Source organism: Sphaeramia orbicularis, chromosome 1, assembly GCF_902148855.1.
Source record: "Sphaeramia orbicularis chromosome 1, fSphaOr1.1, whole genome shotgun sequence".
Taxonomy (NCBI): Eukaryota; Metazoa; Chordata; class Actinopteri; order Kurtiformes; family Apogonidae; genus Sphaeramia; species Sphaeramia orbicularis.
Window position 1 is genome coordinate 8,155,814 of NC_043957.1, and position 19,647 is coordinate 8,175,460.

A 19,647-nucleotide genomic window follows, 5' to 3' on the forward strand; every position below is an offset into this window, starting at 1 on the left:
ATTACTACACGTTTATTACAGACCAGATCTTTGTTTTTTTTTAGTTAAAAAAAAAAAAAAATCATTTACACAACAACAAATCAAACATTAGAACAAGCAAAGAAACAAATTGTGCAAGTGAGATCAGAAAACCCTGTGGAGCTAACAAAACTAATCTCACCTCATTAGAGCATTAGCATAAAGAAAGACAATAGGAATAAAACAATAATATACAAAGTACAACAAAAATATCTAATCTACAAAGGCACAAAACATTAAATAACAGGCAGAATATTAGTACAATTACACTGAACTTACTTTAGCAAACTATCCTTTATCAATAAAATGGGAATATAGTGTATAAATGATAAGTTGAGGCATAATATTGTAAAATCGCATAAATTTTTCTTAAGAAGTGTCGGTTTTTTCAGGTTGTTCACATCTTTTTTTTTGTTTGTTTGGATGGTTTGTAAATGTAAATATTTTCATCATTTAACTTTTTTTTTTTGCACTAGATAGCACATTATCTATAGGTTAATATCCTATTCGTTTCCGTTTAGATCACAGTTGGTCTGAATGTGGAACCTGAACTAATGCTGCCTTCCAGGTCGGTTTTTGAGTCCGTAAGTCACGACTTCAAACCACGACTCACTGCTTTGCAACGTTCCAGGCAAGTCACGCTAAACTGCCTGAGCGCAAGGAATTGTGGGAGTTAGATGTAAAACAAACCAGCATGGTGGACCGTACATTATGTTCATTTATAGTCATTTCTATCCCAAAGGTGTTTGTTCTTTGCTTATTTGAGGGAAACAGAGGAGGAAAAATGGTACAAAGGCAAGAGAAGCTGTTCTACCTCTTATGTTATTTGTTTGGATTCATATCTGGTATTAATTTATTCTTGTCCTGACGTTAGAACAGCTGCTGATTATGCAGAACATTTGCAGATAAATAACGTCAGAGCAATACCTTTTTTTAATAAACAGTTTGGCATAAATACCGCATCCATGGGGGACGCCATTGTTATTTGACAACACTAGGATCACAATACGATATATCGCAATATAGCACGATACTGTTAACAAGGCGATATTTTTTGTTTGGTTTCTTTTTTCTGAAAGATTATTTCCTGGAAAAACTAATAGTGCAGCATTTGGATAAATAAAGTTTGAACAAGCGGCTTTACCAGTACAAAAAAACACAAATAAATGAATAAATAATATTTTACAGACATTACAGTTTAAGATTCTGCTTAAATGTTTGTATTCTATTGAGAAAAGAATATATAGTGTTCAGTCCCTGAATCATCCAACATCAGAACATTATTTTTGTGCATTCCCAATAAAAAAAAACAAACCTTTGCCTTTCAGACAGTAAAAAGTGCTTTTAGGATGCTTGAATCATCCATTATTTAACAAAACAGCATTATCACTTAAAAAAAAAAAAACTACATTTATGACCTGCAGTATCACAATAGTACTTTTGTAGTAAACAAACAACAGAACAAAATACCCATGTGAATATAGAGATGAAAGAGTTTGAAAAACAAAAATGAACCGCCACCATGTCTACATTTGAATCAATACCTAAAAATATCGATACAGTATTGTGAAGTGAAATATCGTGATATATTGCAACACCGATATTTTCCTACACCCCTGGTTATGAGTAGGGGCGGTTAGAAAATATCTGTTCTGCAATATATCACGATATTTCATTTCACAATACTGTATCGATATTAAAAAGTACTGTATCGATATTTTAGGTATTTATTCAAATGCAGATATTGTGGAGGTTCATTTTAGTTTTTTATTACTTTTCTTTTTTGTTTACATTTTATTTATTATTATTTTACACTCTTTTATTCAGTAATGTTTGTTCCTTTGTTGGGATTGAACTAAAATACTGTTCTGATGTTAGTTCTGAACTAACAGAATACGAACATTTGAACAGGATCTGAAACTGTAATGTCTGTAAAACAGAATTTCAGTTTGAACACAGGAACATTTTGTGATATAACATTAGATCCTGTTGGGATCAAATAAAAATGTGTTTAGTATTTGTGCAGATTTCTGCTGTAATTCAATTCTTCAAGGAAATAATCATTAAAAAAAAGAAACAAATAAAAAATTGCCTTTTTAACAGTATCATGATATATTGTGATATATCGTATCACAACCCTATTATTATGATTTGTATCGTATCACTAGATTCTTGCCGATACTCAGCCCTAGTTACAGGCGGACTGGAACGCAGCATGAATCCAGTTCAACATCCTGAACTGTTCTTCAGTGTAATGGGTGGGACTGGACTGTTTGATGGGCCAGTTTTGGCCCATGAGGGGCCGTACGTTGGACCCCCCGCCTCCTCCATACATTGTGTTCTGTATCCACTGTGTACTTCAGGTACCTTTAAAACATATCTGACCTTTATAGCCCATTTTGCAATGAAAAGCTGTTCTAGGACTCCATTAACTTTGTTAAAAAAAAAAAAAAAAAAAAAAAAAAGAAAATTGCCTTATTTTCTGTGCCGTGGAAATACCTGAAAGTTTAACAGTTATTACGTTTTCTCCATGGCCTCAAATGGTTCAATCAATATCTGTGAAAATCAACAATTCTTCCCCCAATAGATGCTGAAATGATAAGAGCGTAGCACCCATGAACAAGTGCCTTTCATTTTATCCTCCAGGGGAACCTCGCTGTACTCTGAGTCGTTTTCTCCCATTCCATTATGGCGTATTTTCACATAAAATGATCAGGCATTTGAGTCTAATTATTTTTATATAATTGGTCATGTTCTCGCCTTCAGCAAATTAATGCTGATCTGATAAAAAAAGAGCATTCTCTTCGCTCTTCTCTGTCCCTTATTACCATCCTGATTATGGTGGTAATGATGTTTGGTATGCAGACATGTTCATTGTGAGCAGGATAACCGCCTGGAATTAGCACAGCCGTAGAAAATCAGACTGATGACCAACTGTCGGGAACGACTGTCGGAGACGTTGTGCACAGCACTAGTTGTTTTTAGTCTGGAACATGATAAGTCATCTAAGATACATTGATTTTACAGGAACAGGTCGATTCTGTATTAACAGAGGGGAGCGCAGGTGTGTGAGTGGAGACACAAGTCAAACAGAACATCAGCTCAATGAAACTTTATTTACACTGTAAAAAAAACTGTAATTTAACACAATTTCACTGTTTATTTTACAGATTTTTCCTGTATTCTCAAAATGCAAGAAAATATTAATGAAATGACAAAAACAGACTGTGATTTTACATGTCAAATGTAAAATAACACGAAAAAAACTGTAACTGCGAATAACCATAAAATTTCCATTTTTTTAAAAGAAATTTTTTTCTTTTTTCCACAGAAAAAAACAGTTAAATACATTTACAAATGTATCATAATTTCACAAATATTTATTTTCTATTTATGAGATTAAACTGTTAATTTAAAGTTTAATACTGTAAAAAGAAAATAACAAAACAAGATAAAATTACTGACAATTAACTGTTAAGAAGTATTTGTTCTGTAAGTTTAACCAGACTTGTTTGTTAATTGACAAATATCTTGTGTAATTACAGGAGGTTTCACAACAAAAATGTTGAATAAATGTATTTTTGTAAATGTATAACATGTATAAGCACTGATAAACTGTCCAAATACAGTTTTTATCAGTGGATTGTACAACTGAGTCTCATTGAAAATTATTTATATATATATATATATATATATATATATATATATATATACAGGGTGGGGAAGCAAAATTTACAATGAACATTTAGTTGTTTTTTCTCAGCAGGCACTACGTCAATTGTTTTGAAACCAAACATATATTGATGTCATAATCATACCTAACACTATTATCCATACCTTTTCAGAAACTTTTGCCCATATGAGTAATCAGGAAAGCAAACGTCAAAGAGTGTGTGATTTGCTGAATGCACTCGTCACACCAAAGGAGATTTCAAAAATAGTTGGAGTGTCCATAAAGACTGTTTAGAATGGAAAGAAGAGAATGACTATGAGCAAAACTATTACGAGAAAGTCTGGAAGATACTATTAAAGAAGAATGGGAGAAGTTGTCACCCCAATATTTGAGGAACACTTGCGCAAGTTTCAAGTTTCAGGAAGCGTGTGAAGGCAGTGATTGAGAAAGAAGGAGGACACAGAATAAAAACATTTTCTATTATGTACATTTTCTTGTGGCAAATAAATTCTCATGACTTTCAATAAACTAATTGGTCATACACTGTCTTTCAATCCCTGCCTCAAAATATTGTAAATTTTGCTTCCCCACCCTGTATATTTATAGGTAATTTGATTGTTTTAAATACATGAAAATATTCTTTATTAAACATTAAAGTCAAAAAATATGCAAAATCTCATGTAAAGTTAGGGCAAAAAACTGTATTTTAATTATGGAAAATTATCGTATTTTTATGAGATGGTTATTTTCTATTATTTTACAGTATTTTTTCTGCACCCCTGCTGCCGGAATATTACTGTTTTTTATGTTTTTATTTATTTATTTATTTATTTACAGTGTATAAAGCACTTTAAAAACAACAGAGTCAGCCAAGAACAAATAAAACACATAAAGAAATTAATAAAAAAATAATAAAAGTAATTACACATTAAAACAATAACAGCTAACCCCTTAACCCATGAAGACCCACAGCTAATTTAGTTATAATTTCATATGATTTTTCCTCAAAATTTAACCATTTATTCCGATATTATCTTCTGTATTTTGTGTTTTTTAATTGAAAATCATGTATTTTCTTATATTTAATTCACTGCTCATGTAGATGTTCATTAAAGCTCAGATTCAAGTCAAAGGTTATTCCATCAGACACACAGAAAAACTAAAGAAACTGTTTGAAAATAACTGAACACAAACCCAGTGTGTCCATCCACTGTCATTGATCCAACTCCATGGGTTTGACTGGGGAATCAATGTTGTAGAAGATGACGGTGTTTCCACGGTAACTATGGAGCCTCTGAACATCCAAATATGGTCATATCTGATGACCATGAAAAGATGAAGAACTGTATTTTACACCAATTATTGACATGGATTGATAGAATTAGCGGATCAACAGGAATGAAACAGTTTAGATCAGAAGATGGTTTAGGTTAAAGGTGGACGTTTGGGTCTTTCAGGGTTAAAGGTGGACATTTGGGTCTTTACGGGTTAAAGGTGGACATTTGGGTCTTTACGGGTTAAAGGTGGACATTTGGGTCTGTAAGGGTTAAAGGTGGACGTCTGGGTCTGTAAGGGTTAAAGGTGGACGTCTGGGTCTGTAAGGGTTAAAGGTGGACGTTTGGGTCTGTAAGGGTTAAAGGTGGACGTTTGGGTCTGTAAGGGTTAAAGGTGGACGTTTGGGTGTTTAAGGGTTAAAGGTGGACGTTTGGATCTTTCAGGGTTAAAGGTGGACGTCTGGGTCTGTAAGGGTTAAAGGTGGACGTTGGGGTCTTTAAGGGTTAAAGGTGGACGTCTGGGTCTGTAAGGGTTAAAGGTGGACGTTTGGGTCTGTAAGGGTTAAAGGTGGACGTTTGGGTGTTTAAGGGTTAAAGGTGGACGTTTGGATCTTTCAGGGTTAAAGGTGGACGTCTGGGTCTGTAAGGGTTAAAGGTGGACGTCTGGGTCTGTAAGGGTTAAAGGTGGACGTTTGGGTCTGTAAGGGTTAAAGGTGGACGTTTGGGTCTGTAAGGGTTAAAGGTGGACGTTTGGGTGTTTAAGGGTTAAAGGTGGACGTTTGGATCTTTCAGGGTTAAAGGTGGACGTCTGGGTCTGTAAGGGTTAAAGGTGGACGTTTGGGTGTTTAAGGGTTAAAGGAGGACGTTTGGGTGTTTAAGGGTTAAAGGTGGACGTTTGGATCTTTCAGGGTTAAAGGTGGACGTCTGGGTCTGTAAGGGTTAAAGGTGGACGTCTGGGTCTGTAAGGGTTAAAGGTGGACGTTTGGGTCTGTAAGGGTTAAAGGTGGACGTTTGGGTCTGTAAGGGTTAAAGGTGGACGTTTGGGTGTTTAAGGGTTAAAGGTGGACGTTTGGATCTTTCAGGGTTAAAGGTGGACGTCTGGGTCTGTAAGGGTTAAAGGTGGACGTTTGGGTGTTTAAGGGTTAAAGGTGGACGTTTGGATCTTTCAGGGTTAAAGGTGGACGTCTGGGTCTGTAAGGGTTAAAGGTGGACATTTATGTGTTTAAAGGTTAAAGGTGGACGTTTGGATCTGTAAGGGTTAAAGGTGGATGTTTGGGTCTTTAAGGGTTAAAGGTGGATGTTTGGGTCTGTAAGGGTTAAAGGTGGACGTTTGGGTCTTTCAGGGTTAAAGGTGGACTTTGGGGTCCTGTATAGAACCCCTGCAGACACATGTCCAGTTCCTCCTAAAGGCTGACTAGAACCCTGGAGCTTCCCCGTGTATTTAAACTCCAGCTGACACTAATCTCAGGGTGTGTTTGTGCCGGTGCCTCTGACATGCCGGGCCCTGAATCCTCCAGACGCCGGTGTATTGGAATGTCAGGTCTAGATGGACAGCTGCTCCCCTCGCTGCGGGATTATGGGTAAGTGACAGGGCTGGGAGTGCCGCCAAAGCTCACCTCCGACTCCAACCGCAGCACCGTCCCCGTTTCCACAGCACGGATAACGGAGCTCAGCTGATTACATCTGCCCTGCAGTTAAACTGTCACGGTGCGTTTAGCTCCGACGGCAGCGCCAGGGCTGAGGGGAGGCCGCACCACCCCACTTATTTACCCCTTAAACTGGGGTGTCCATGTGTATGTCCAGCATTTAAAGGGCCTGGGGGGGGGATCCGGTTGTTTTTCATAGTGGGGCTTTGCCACATATGTGCTGATAATATCTAGTTTAAATATGGATATATAAATATATTACTACTATATAGGACAACACACAATATTATATGTATTTATATATATTATATATGTATAAATGTTTTTTGTTTTTTTTTGTTTTGTTTTTTGTTTGTTTTTATTAATATCTGGTATTAATATCTAGTAGAATAAGTTGTAAATGGGTATTATCATATTAGTATATATAGGAAAAAGGATGTGTTGTTGTTGTTTTGATATTCACACAAAATAATAATTAGTATATAGTGATCATAAGGAATAGAAATTGGGGGTAGGAGTACATAAGTTTATACTTCTTCCTACTCCTTTTCAAGCATGTATAATTTCATTTTACTTATTTTGTTTATATTATTATTATTATTATTATTATTATTATTATTATTATTATTATCATTTATTTACTATTACTATTATTAGATTTTTATTTTTTGTTGTTTGTTTGCCTATCAATCATTTATGCACCAGTACTTATATTTTGTTGGTTGATTTTTGTTTTGATTTCATTGTCGACATGTTCAAAATAAAGATTTCATTTATTCATTCATTCATTTACCTACAACTGCAGACAGCCATCCTTCAGGAGTCTGGGTCTGCTCGAGGTTTCTGCCCGTTAAAGGGAAGTTTTTCCTCGCCACTGTCACCAATCACAAGTGTTTGCTCCTGAAGGATTCTGTTGGGTCTCTGTAAACTTAATTTGATTCTGATTTGAATTGATAAAGCACTTTGTGACTCTGTCTGTGAAAAGTGCTCTATAAATAAAATTTACTTTACTTTACTTACTTTACAACTACCTCTTCTTATTATTTGTGTCTTTTATTTTTGAGTCTACCGCTTTATCATCTCCACCAATCACCAGTTAAATAGAAACCACCCCCCCCATTCTATCCTGAGTCCAGTCCCTGCAGGGATCCAGGACTAGATGGGGGTCATTATCCAGACCCACTTTGAGTTCTGCTAAGTGTTAATTGACTGGAGGACAGTCCTGGTCCACTGTACACGGGTGCCAGGACTTCAGTCTCCAGCCTCCATTCATCTCCGAATGTCTCAGAGCTTTATTCTCAGAGGCTCGGACGACTGTCGGCTAACGACAAGCACTAATTAACACTCAGAGCCAGTCCAACGGTGGTTTAGTGACAGCTAATTAGACATGAACACACATCCTCCCTTTGACTGGTGGAAGGAAGGAAGGACTGGTGGGTCCAGTCCACAACGGTCCACAGAGGCTCCGGTCCACAACGGTCCACAGAGGGTCCAGTTCACAACGGTCCACAGAGGGTCCAGTCCACCAGGACACAACGGTCCACAGAGGGTTGGACAGTCTTCACAGAGGACTAGTGGACTTCTACACTGTCCACCGTCCACCATCTACTGTCCAATAAAAAGTTGTACATTCAATATCTGACTCCACCCCCTTTGGTTCTAAGTTCGTCACTGTCATCGTCACCATCAACATTATTATCATCATCATTGTCATCCTCATCATCATTGTCATCGTCATCATCATCATCGTAATCATCGTCATCATCATTGTTATCATCATCATCATCGTCATCATCATCATCATCATCATCATCATCATCATCAATGTCATCACCGTCCTCATCATCGTCATCATCCTCCTCCTCATCATCATCATCTTCCTCATCCCCTTGGTTTAAATCTTTTCCAGATGCACACTTTCATACATTAACATATTAAACTGCGGTGCTGATAACTGCAGGTACTTGGACTCAAACCTGTTTCCATGACTCCGGATCATGTACGTCTGTGTTGTTTCACATTCGTACTCTTCTATTTCTCTATTTGACGTGTTGGCTCTTAAACTAGAGGAGGAGTGTGTCCTCCAGCGTCTGTGGAGGCTGTTGTTCTGCCACACCAGTGAACCGACGGAAAACTCCTGAACCACACTTTCTTTTTCCGTTCTTCTGAGGCCTGCCTTCAACATAACATCACAGCCCGGTTATTTAATAATTAAACAAGTGGTTCCACACGAGTTTGATCAATAGTGCATGCTGTTAAAAGCCAGCGTTGTGTCTTACCACCGAATATCAAGGAACTTCAGATTCTTTGCAGTTACTCCAACACCAAAACACAGCTCTGTTTTTCGCCTCAGGGTCCAAATTATGCAGTTTCTGTCTAAATGTCAAGAATGGCCAGCAGTCACTTTGGCAACACTTATCTTTATTAAACTACCCCTTCAAGATAGGCCGAGGAAGCCAGCTCGAAAAAGCTGAGGTTTCTGTGCTTCAAGTAGTCGTCTCTAAAATCTAAAAAACAGCCCCCCACCACCCCCCCAAACACTGACATGAAAACATCCAAGATATAAACTACAACGGCATATTAGGGCCACGGAAGAAAATAAAAACACTTCTCACTTAGGGCTGTGCATCGGCAAGAATCTGACAATATGATACGAATCACAATACTGGGATCATGGTACGATATATCACGATTAGGAATGTAACGATATGAAAATTTCATATCACGGTTATTGTGACCAAAATTATCACGGTTATCATTATTATCACGGTATTACTGAAATTGTGCTTAAAATGTTCAAAAAGTACTAATACACAAACTGAAATGATATAACTAAGTTGTATTTTGAAAAAAAACAAAACAAACAAACAAAAAACCCAAAAAAGCAATAAAATAATAGCCACAATGTACTTTCTGTGGCAGAAACATTCAAATCTTAACATGTAAACATCAAACACACAAATGTCATTTAAAAATGGAACTTAATGGACACTGTTTGACCATTTTCCAGATCAAGTTTGTGGTGAAAGTGCGGTAATCAAATACGGTTATCATGATAATTACAATTTAAACAGTAATACTAACCATCAGGAATTTTACCGTGGTTTCTTGTTATTATACCGGTAATCGTTACATCCCTAATTGCGATTTATCACGATACTGTTAAAAGGGAAATATTTTTGGTTTTGTTTCATTTTTTGAAAGATTATTTCCAGGAAAAACTTAAAGTGCAGTTTTTGGATTAAAAAAAAAAGTTCTAACAGGCAGGTTTACTGGAACAAAAATCACACAAATAAATAAATAATGTTACACTGTAAAAAAAAAACTGTAATTTAACAGAATGTTCACTGTTTATTTTACAGATTGTTCCTGTATTTTCAAGATACGGAACAATATCAATGAAATGACAAAAACAGACTGTGATTTTACATGTCAAATGTAAAATAACATGAAAAAACTGTAACTGTGAATAACCATAAAATTTCCATTTCTTTAAAATAATTTTTGTCTTTACATATATATATATATATATATATATTTATTTATTTATTTATTTATTTATTTATTCTTTTTTTTTCTTCATATATACACATATATTTATTTATTTATTTATTTATAGGTAATTTGATTGTTTTAATACATGAAAATATTCTTTATTAAAAATTAAAAAGTCAAAAAAATATATACAAAATCTCATGTACAGTTAGGGCAAAAAACTGTATTTTAATTATGAAAAATTACCATTTAATTACCATTTTTATGAGATGGTTTTTTTCTGTTATTTTACAGTATTTTTTCAGCACCCCTGCTGCTGGAATATTACTGTTTTTTACGTTTTGTTTTTTTTTTTTTTACAGTGTACAGTTTAGATCAGGGGTCAGCAACCCTGGTCCTTGAAAGCCACTATCCTGCATGTTTTAGATGTTTCCCTCTTCCCGCACACCTGATGGTCATTATCAGGCTTCTGCAGAGCTTGATGACAGGCTTATCATTTGAATCAGGTGTGTTGGAGGAGGGAAACATCTAAAACATGTAGGATAGTGGCTCTCTATGACCAGGGTTGCTGACCCCTGGTTTAAATAAATATGAGATGGAGGTGGGATTTAATTAGTTTTCTTCTTCCCACTCCTTTTTGAACAATACATATTGAATTTATTTTGTTATTACTAGCGTACATGGCAATTGCTATTTTTGTCTTGATCAACTTTATTTATTAATGTATTTGCTTGGATATTAGTTCCTTGTACACAAATTTTTTTTTACTTTTTTCTACTGCTCAAAACAAATAAATGAATGAAATGAATGAATGAAATGACTTTGAAGACAGTTCCCATACATTTGGGTTCGTTTCGTCGTAAGAACCGAATGGATTTGGAGTAAATTACCTGTTTTGTTGAGGAGGAACTGACTGAAGTGGTCAAGAAAGAAAAGTGGGCTGGAGGAGAGGGTATACTCCATTACTTCATCAACAAGATAAAACACATTAAGGTATGTACATTTACATTAACCTAAACAAAAGATTTTTTTTTTTTTAATTACAACTTCATTCTCATAAAATTATGACTCTTTTCATGTTTGACTTGACTCTCAGAAAATTACGGTTTTATTCTCATAGTGACAAGTGTTTTTATTTTCTTATGTCGTCCTAATACACTGTTGAAATAAAATAGAATAGAATAGAATAGAATAGAATAGAATAGAATAGAATAGAATAGAATAGAAGTATCGTAATTTTCATGTGTTTGAAGAATCAGCACCACAGACAGCTCCCTCCCTCTTTCTCTCTGTCTGATTGACAACTGAAATTCAGATGAAATACAATTCTGTTTTATTTAGGCAGAAAATGCACACTCAAGTAGAAGGGTGAATCACTGAAGATGGGGGGGTACAATTAAAAAATAATTACAACTTCACTCTCACAAAATTATGACTCTTTTCAATTTTGACTTGACTCATAAAATTACAAGTTTTATCTCGATATTTTATGACTTTATTCTCAGTGACAAGTGTTATTATTTTCTTATGTGGCCCTAATACGCTGTCGAAATAAAATATAATAAAATATAATATAATATACTAAAATAGAATAGAATAGAATAGAATAGAATAGAATAGAATAGAATAGAATAGAACTAGGTTATGATTCATGTGTTTGGAGAATCAGCACCATGGACAGCTCCCTCCCTCTTTCTCTCTGTCTGATTGACAATTGAAATTCAGATGAAATACAATTCTGTTTTATTTAGGCAGAAAATGCACACTCAAGTAGAAGGGTGCATCACTGAGGATGGGGGGGGGAGTACAATTTAAAAAAAAAAAAAAATACAACTTCATTCTTGTAAAATTATGACTCTTCTCATGTTTGACTTGACTCTCATAAAATTACAGGTTTAATCCCGATATTTTACGACTACTCTCATAGTGACAAGTGTTTTTATTTTCTTATGTGGTCCTAATATGCTGTTGAAATAAAATATAATAAAATAAAATATAATAAATTGTAGTATAATAAAACATAATATAATATACTAAAATATAATATAATAAAATCAAAATATAATAAAATAAAATATAATAAAATGTAGTATAATAAAACATAATATAATATACTAAAATATAATATAATACAATCAAAATAGGTTCATTTTCATGTGTTTGAAGAATCAGCACCACAGACAGCTCCCTCCCTCTTTCTCTTTCTCTCTGTCTGATTGACAACTGAAATTCAGATGAAATACAGTTCTGTTTTATTTAGGCAGAAAATGCACACTCAAGTAGAAGGGTGCATCACTGAGGATTGGGGGAGGGGGAGTACAATTTAATTTTTTTTTGTTTTTTGTTTTTTTTTAAATACGACTTCATTCTCGTAAAATTATGACTCTTTTCGTGTTTGACTTGACTGTCATAAAATTATGAGTTTTATCTCAATATTTTATGACTTTATTCTCAGTGACAAGTGTTTTTATTGTCTTATGTGGCCCTAATACACTGTTGAAATAAAATATAATAAAATATAATAAAATATAAAACAATAGAATAGAATAGAATAGAATAGAATAGAATAGAATAGAATAGAATAGAATAGAATAGAAACTAGGTTCATTTTCATGTGTTTGAAGAATCAGCACCATGGACATCTCCCTCCCTCTTTCTCTTTCTCTCTGTCTGATTGACAATTGAAATTCAGATGAAATACAATTCTGTTTTATTTAGGCAGAAAATGCACACTAAGGTAGAAGGGTGCATCACTGAGGATGGGGGGGGGGGGGGGGGGTACGATTTTTTTTTAAAAAAAACTACAACTTCATTCTTGTAAAATTTTGACTCTTCGTGTTTGACTTGACTGTCATAAAATCATGAGTTTTATCTTGATATTTTACGACTTTATTCTCATAGTGACAAATGCTTTTATTTTCTTATGTGGCCCTAATACACTGTTGAAATAAAATATAATAAAATGTAATATGATAAAACATAATATATTAAAATATAATATAATATAATATAATATAATATAATATAATATAATATAATATAATATAATATAACATAATATAATATAATATAATACAATGAAACAAGGTTCATTTTCAAGTGTTTGAAGAATCAGCACCACAGACAGCTCCTCCCTCTTTCTCTTTCTCTCCGTCTGATTGACAACTGAAATTCAGATGAAATACAATTCTGTTTTATTTAGGCAGAAAATGCACACTCAAGTAGAAGGGTGCATCACTGAGGACTGGGGGTGCAATTTAAATTAAAAAAAAAAAAAATACGACTTCATTCTCGTAAAATTATGACTCTTTTCGTGTTTGACTTGACTGTCATAAAATTATGAGTTTTATCTCGATATTTTACGACTTTATTCTCAGTGACAAGTGTTTTTATTTTCTTATGTGGCCCTAATACGCTGTTGAAATAAAATATAATAAAATATAACACAAAATAATGTAATATAATAAAATACAATGTATTATAACATAATATAGTATAATAAAACCATTTATTTATTTATTTTTTGAGCAATTTTTAATATTTTATCATATATATGGGTTGTTTTTAGTTGGTGTTTTTAGGATCTTTTTTCTGTGTTTTTATTTTGTGCAGTGCATTTTGCAATTTCGTTCTGTAACAGCATCTGGGATGTTTTAACTGAATGACAATTAATAAATCGGAATCGGAATCTGAAAACTAGGTTACTATTCATGTGTTTGAAGAATCAGCACCATGGACAGCTCCCTCCCTCTTTCTCTTTCTCTCTGTCTGATTGACAACTGAAATTCAGATGAAATACAATTCTGTTTTATTTAGGCAGAAAATGCACACTCAAGTAGAAGGGTGCATCACTGAGGATTGGGGGAGGGGGAGCACAATTTAATTTTTTTTTGTTTTTTGTTTTTTTTTTAAATACGACTTCATTCTCGTAAAATTATGATTCTTTTCGTGTTTGACTTGACTGTCATAAAATTATGAGTTTTATTTCAATATTTTATGACTTTATTCTCAGTGACAAGTGTTTTTATTTTCTTATGTGGCCCTAATACACTGTTGAAATAAAATATAATAAAATATAATAAAATATAATAAAATATAAAACAATAGAATAGAATAGAATAGAATAGAATAGAATAGAATAGAATAGAATAGAAACTAGGTTCATTTTCATGTGTTTGAAGAATCAGCACCATGGACATCTCCCTCCCTCTTTCTCTTTCTCTTTGTCTGATTGACAATTGAAATTCAAATGAAATACAATTCTGTTTTATTTAGGCAGAAAATGCACACTAAGGTAGAAGGGTGCATCACTGAGGATGGGGGGGGGGGGGGGGGGGGGGGGGGGTACGATTTTTTTTTTTTTAAACTACAACTTCATTCTTGTAAAATTTTGACTCTTCGTGTTTGACTTGACTGTCATAAAATCATGAGTTTTATCTTGATATTTTACGACTTTATTCTCATAGTGACAAATGCTTTTATTTTCTTATGTGGCCCTAATACACTGTTGAAATAAAATATAATAAAATGTAATATGATAAAACATAATATATTAAAATATAATATAATATAATATAACATAATATAATATAATATAATACAATGAAACAAGGTTCATGTTCAAGTGTTTGAAGAATCAGCACCACAGACAGCTCCCCCCTCTTTCTCTCCGTCTGATTGACAACTGAAATTCAGATGAAATACAATTCTGTTTTATTTAGGCAGAAAATGCACACTCAAGTAGAAGGGTGCATCACTGAGGATTGGGTGTGCAATTTAAATTAAAAAAAAAAAAAAATACGACTTCATTCTCGTAAAATTATGACTCTTTTCGTGTTTGACTTGACTGTCATAAAATTATGAGTTTTATCTCGATATTTTACGACTTTATTCTCAGTGACAAGTGTTTTTATTTTCTTATGTGGCCCTAATACGCTGTTGAAATAAAATATAATAAAATATAACACAAAATAATGTAATATAATAAAATACAATGTATTATAACATAATATAGTATAATAAAACCATTTATTTATTTATTTTTTTGAGCAATTTTTAATATTTTATCATATATATGGGTTGTTTTTAGTTGGTGTTTTTAGGATCTTTTTTCTGTGTTTTTATTTTGTGCAGTGCATTTTGCAATTTCGTTCTGTAACAGCATCTGGGATGTTTTAATTGAATGACAATTAATAAATCGGAATCTGAAAACTAGGTTACTATTCATGTGTTTGAAGAATCAGCACCATGGACAGCTCCCTCCCTCTTTCTCTTTCTCTCTGTCTGATTGACAATTGAAATTCAGATGAAATACAATTCTGTTTTATTTAGGCAGAAAATGCACACTCAAGTAGAAGGGTGCATCACTGAGGATGGGAGGGCGGGTGGGGGGTGTCAAAAATCTAATCGGAAATAAATTAAAAAAGATGGGTTGGAATCTCCCTGAGTAGTAAACACATCTTTCTCACTCTGTTTTTCTCCACAACATTAATTTGAACCTTTTTTTTCCCTCCTGGTTTCCACTTGGGTTGGGCGATACGCCTCCAAAACTCATCAGAAAAACAGTCACATGTGTTATCTATTCAACACACACACACACACACACACACACACACCAGACGGTTAGTGTCTAACACTGAACACACTGTGCATCTGAACGCTGGTCATGTAAACGTAAGAATGATTCAGTCCACTGTGTTGATTTACGTTGGCAAAAATCTGACGGTCTGCGCTGCTGTTAATGCCCTGGTGAAAAACTGCAGCACTAATGACAGCCCAGTGAAAGCAGATAATAGGACACGATGCCAACAACAGCCCAGTAAAAGCATCCAGCCCTGTTTCTACTGCTGTCGTTCTACAAACAGCTGATCTGAGGTCAGGACGCACCATTAAAAAAAGAAAAAAAAATCTGTAATTTAACAGTTTATTTTACAGATTTATCCTGTAGTTTTAAGACACAGGAAAATATCAATGAAATGACAAAAATAGACTGTGATTTTACACATCAAAAGTAAAATAACATGAAAAAATTAACTGTGAATAACCATAAAGTTTCCATTTCTTAAATGAATTTTTGTCTTTTTTCACAGAAAAATACAGTTAAAATACATTTACAAATGTATTGTAATTTCACAAATATTTCTTTCTATTTATGTGATTAAACTGTTAATTTAAAGTTTAAAACTGTAAAAAAAAAAATAATAAAATGAGATAAAATTACTGACAATGAACCATAAAAGAAGTACTTGTTCTGTAAGTTTAACAAGACTTGTTTGTTAATTGACAAATATCTTGTGTAATTACAGGAGGTTTCACAACAAAAATGTTGAATAAATGTATTTTTGTGAATGTATAACATGTATAAGCACTGATAAACTGTCCAAATACAGTTTTTATCAGTGGATTGTACAACTGAGTCTCATTGAAAACTATTATATATATATATATATATATATATATATATATATATATATATATGTAGGTAATTTGATTGTTTTAATACATGAAAATATTCTTTATTAGACATTAAAAAGTCAAAACAAAAAAACAAAAAAAAAAAAAAGCAAAATCTCATGTAAAGTTAGGGCAAAAAAAAACCTGTATTTTAATTATGGAAAATTCATTCACTCATTCATTCAAAATTACCATATTTTTATGAGATGGTTATTTTCCGTTATTTAACAGTATTTTTTTGGTGCCCCAGCTGCCGGAATATTACCGCTTTTTTGACTTTTTTTTTTTTTTTTTTTTTTTTTTTTGAAGTGCATGAACAGGAACATGTTTAGTTTGTGCAGCGTCGCCCCCCAAAAAAACTGAACAGCTCCTCATTGTCCATCTTTGATAAATATCAGCCACTGGGACAATGTTCAGAGTACAGAATTCAGACCACAGCACTGAATACACTGAACTGACACTGAACTGAGAAGTCACATGGTACATCTACCATGTAGCTCCGCCCACCTTCTCCAGCCTCACTGACTGCACAGAACAAAGAACACCATAAAACAGTGTTTTTCAACCTTGGGGTTGGGACCCCACGTGGGGTCGCCTGGAATTCAAATGGGGTCACCTGAAATTTCTAGTAATTAATAGAAAATTTTAACTTACTTCTAAAAATTTACATTATATAGCCTAAATGTTGCCTAAAATCAACATTTATTTGCAACATATTATAGCAAACTGTTACATGATCAAAAAGAAAATAATTTCAGCCAAAAAAAAGTCTCCATTTTGAATGTCTGGGGTTGCCTGAAATTTCTAATAATTTATAAAAAAAAAAAAAAAAAATTAAAACTTACTAACAAAAATTTACATTATATAGCCTAAATGTTGCCTAAAATTATCATGTATTTGCAATATAGTATAGAAAACTATTACACGATCAAAAACAAATTAATTTTAGCAAATAAAATGTCTCTGTTTTGAATGTCTGGGGTCACCTGAAATTTGTGATGTTAAAATGGGGTCAGAAGACAAAAAAGGTTGGAAACTTCTGCCATAAAACAACATACAGAGTATTTACAACAATAATTCATATTCTAGCGCTATAGAAATCTAACCCATTACTATTATCATTATTATTATTTGATACTATATACTACCACTAATTAGTCGTTTCTGCAGCAACAAGAGGATAATGAATTCATGGAGCAGGATCTGTGATTGGCTCTGGTATAAATGCTAACACTTGATTGGCTCTGTGGAAATAGACATATCCATATTTGGTGCCTCAGTACTGTGACAGTAGACAATGCCAAAAAAAAAAAAAAAAAAATGCCTAAAGGGGTAAAATAATACATATGGTAATTTCTTATATCTTGAACAAAGCAGATTCTAGTGATATTATCAATATGACATCCAGGCCTAGTTTGTACACCCAAACACCTTTTCCTCTGTCACAAGATGAATGTGCTGTAGTCCTCCGAAGACGACGACGACATTCCACTGATAAATACTGAGTCCAATCCAGGTCAGACCTTGGAACAACTGAACGTGTGATACACAGTCCAGTCCAGACCTGAACCTAGTCCAGTCCAGTCCAGTCCAGATATGAACACAGTCTAGTCCAGATCTGAACACAGTCCAGTTCTGAACACAGTCCGGTCCAGATATGAACACAGTCCAGTCCAGATCTGAACACAGTCCAGTCCAGGGGCCTCATGTATAAAGCGTGCGTACGCACAAAAACCTGGCGTACGCCCTTTTCCGCGCTCACGTTCAGATGTATAAAGAGTGAAATGACCGTGGAAATGTGCGCTCCTCCACACCAGCTCCATGTCTGGTGTACACACGTTTCTAGTGCTGTGGAACCATTGGCGACACTTAGAGGTGATACTGGGAAACTGTTAATAATGTGATAAAGGTCATTCCTCTGACTGATGTACACATCACAGATACACAGAAGAACAAAGAACACACAGACACAATTATACTGCCAGAGCAGCACATCCACCACCAGAACCAGAACCAACCACACCCTGGACCCATCAATGCCAGTCCTGTCCGGGAGGACATTAAGTCTAGTAACAATGATATAAAGAGACAAGGACACGAAATTAATTTGTTGATAAATGCACTTAATCTAATATTAATGTCTGTGAGAACATTTATCAGTCGGTCCAGGTGCTCATTGACGCCGCTGATTGCCCTCACGATGTCCTCTGGTGACTCGGGTGAGCATGGACCCGTGCCGTTGGACGGGCATCAGCAGCTGGCTGTTGGACCGGAGGACCGGCTAACGCCGGGGAGGCAACAGGACGCCTCTGTGACAGGAGGATGATACTACGTCTGACCGTCTTCTCATTGTTAGAAATTAATAATTTGAGTGATTAAACATGAGTCCAAGTCTTTGATTTCCTCTTTGATTTCCTGACATGATTACACATGAACCTTTTTCTAGTTTGGCTGTGATCAGACTGTGTATGACCCGTAGAATGAACTAATGTGTGACTGACACAAATACTAAATATATATTTGCCTTGGGGGTGATCCGCGTCAGCCCTGTGAGAAAAGTGTCACCCACATTAGCGGTGACTCTGTTTAAACGGGCTGAGTTCGTCTCTTTTCTCCTTCCGCCTGTTTTGGCCTGCTCTTCCCATCCACCTTGATGTCATGTGATCATGCAGAGACGGGAATCCCAGAGGGAATCCCACCTGCAGACCCTGTTTATGCTAATTTGCATATTTAAATGTGGATGTGGAGAGGGAGGAGTCAGGTACTCCAACATATGCGCTCAATTCCACGCTGACTGGGATGAATAAAGGAAGTGTACTTGGATTCAGGCGAACGCACAGTTTTATTCATCTGGATTTTTTTTGTGCGTACCGACTTTTCTGGATTTAAGCGTACGCCAGGTTTCAGTATGAAATCCAAACAAGTCATTATACATGAGGCCCCAGTTCTGAACACAGTCCAGTCCAGATCTAAACCCAGTCCAGTCCAGATCTGGACTGGACTGAGTTCAGATCTGAACATGGGTCACATGCTGCGTCCCCTCATCAGGGACACGCCCCCCCCCCCCCCCCCCCCAATCCCTCTGTCA

At 34.8% G+C, this 19,647-nt stretch overlaps 1 protein-coding gene across 1 annotated transcript in view; it reads right to left on the reverse strand.

Moving 5' to 3' along the window:
• Positions 1 to 19,647, reverse strand: part of sorcs3a (sortilin related VPS10 domain containing receptor 3a) — a 300,707-nt gene that overhangs the window by 266,363 nt on the left and 14,697 nt on the right. The gene's annotated exons all lie outside the window — the stretch shown is intronic.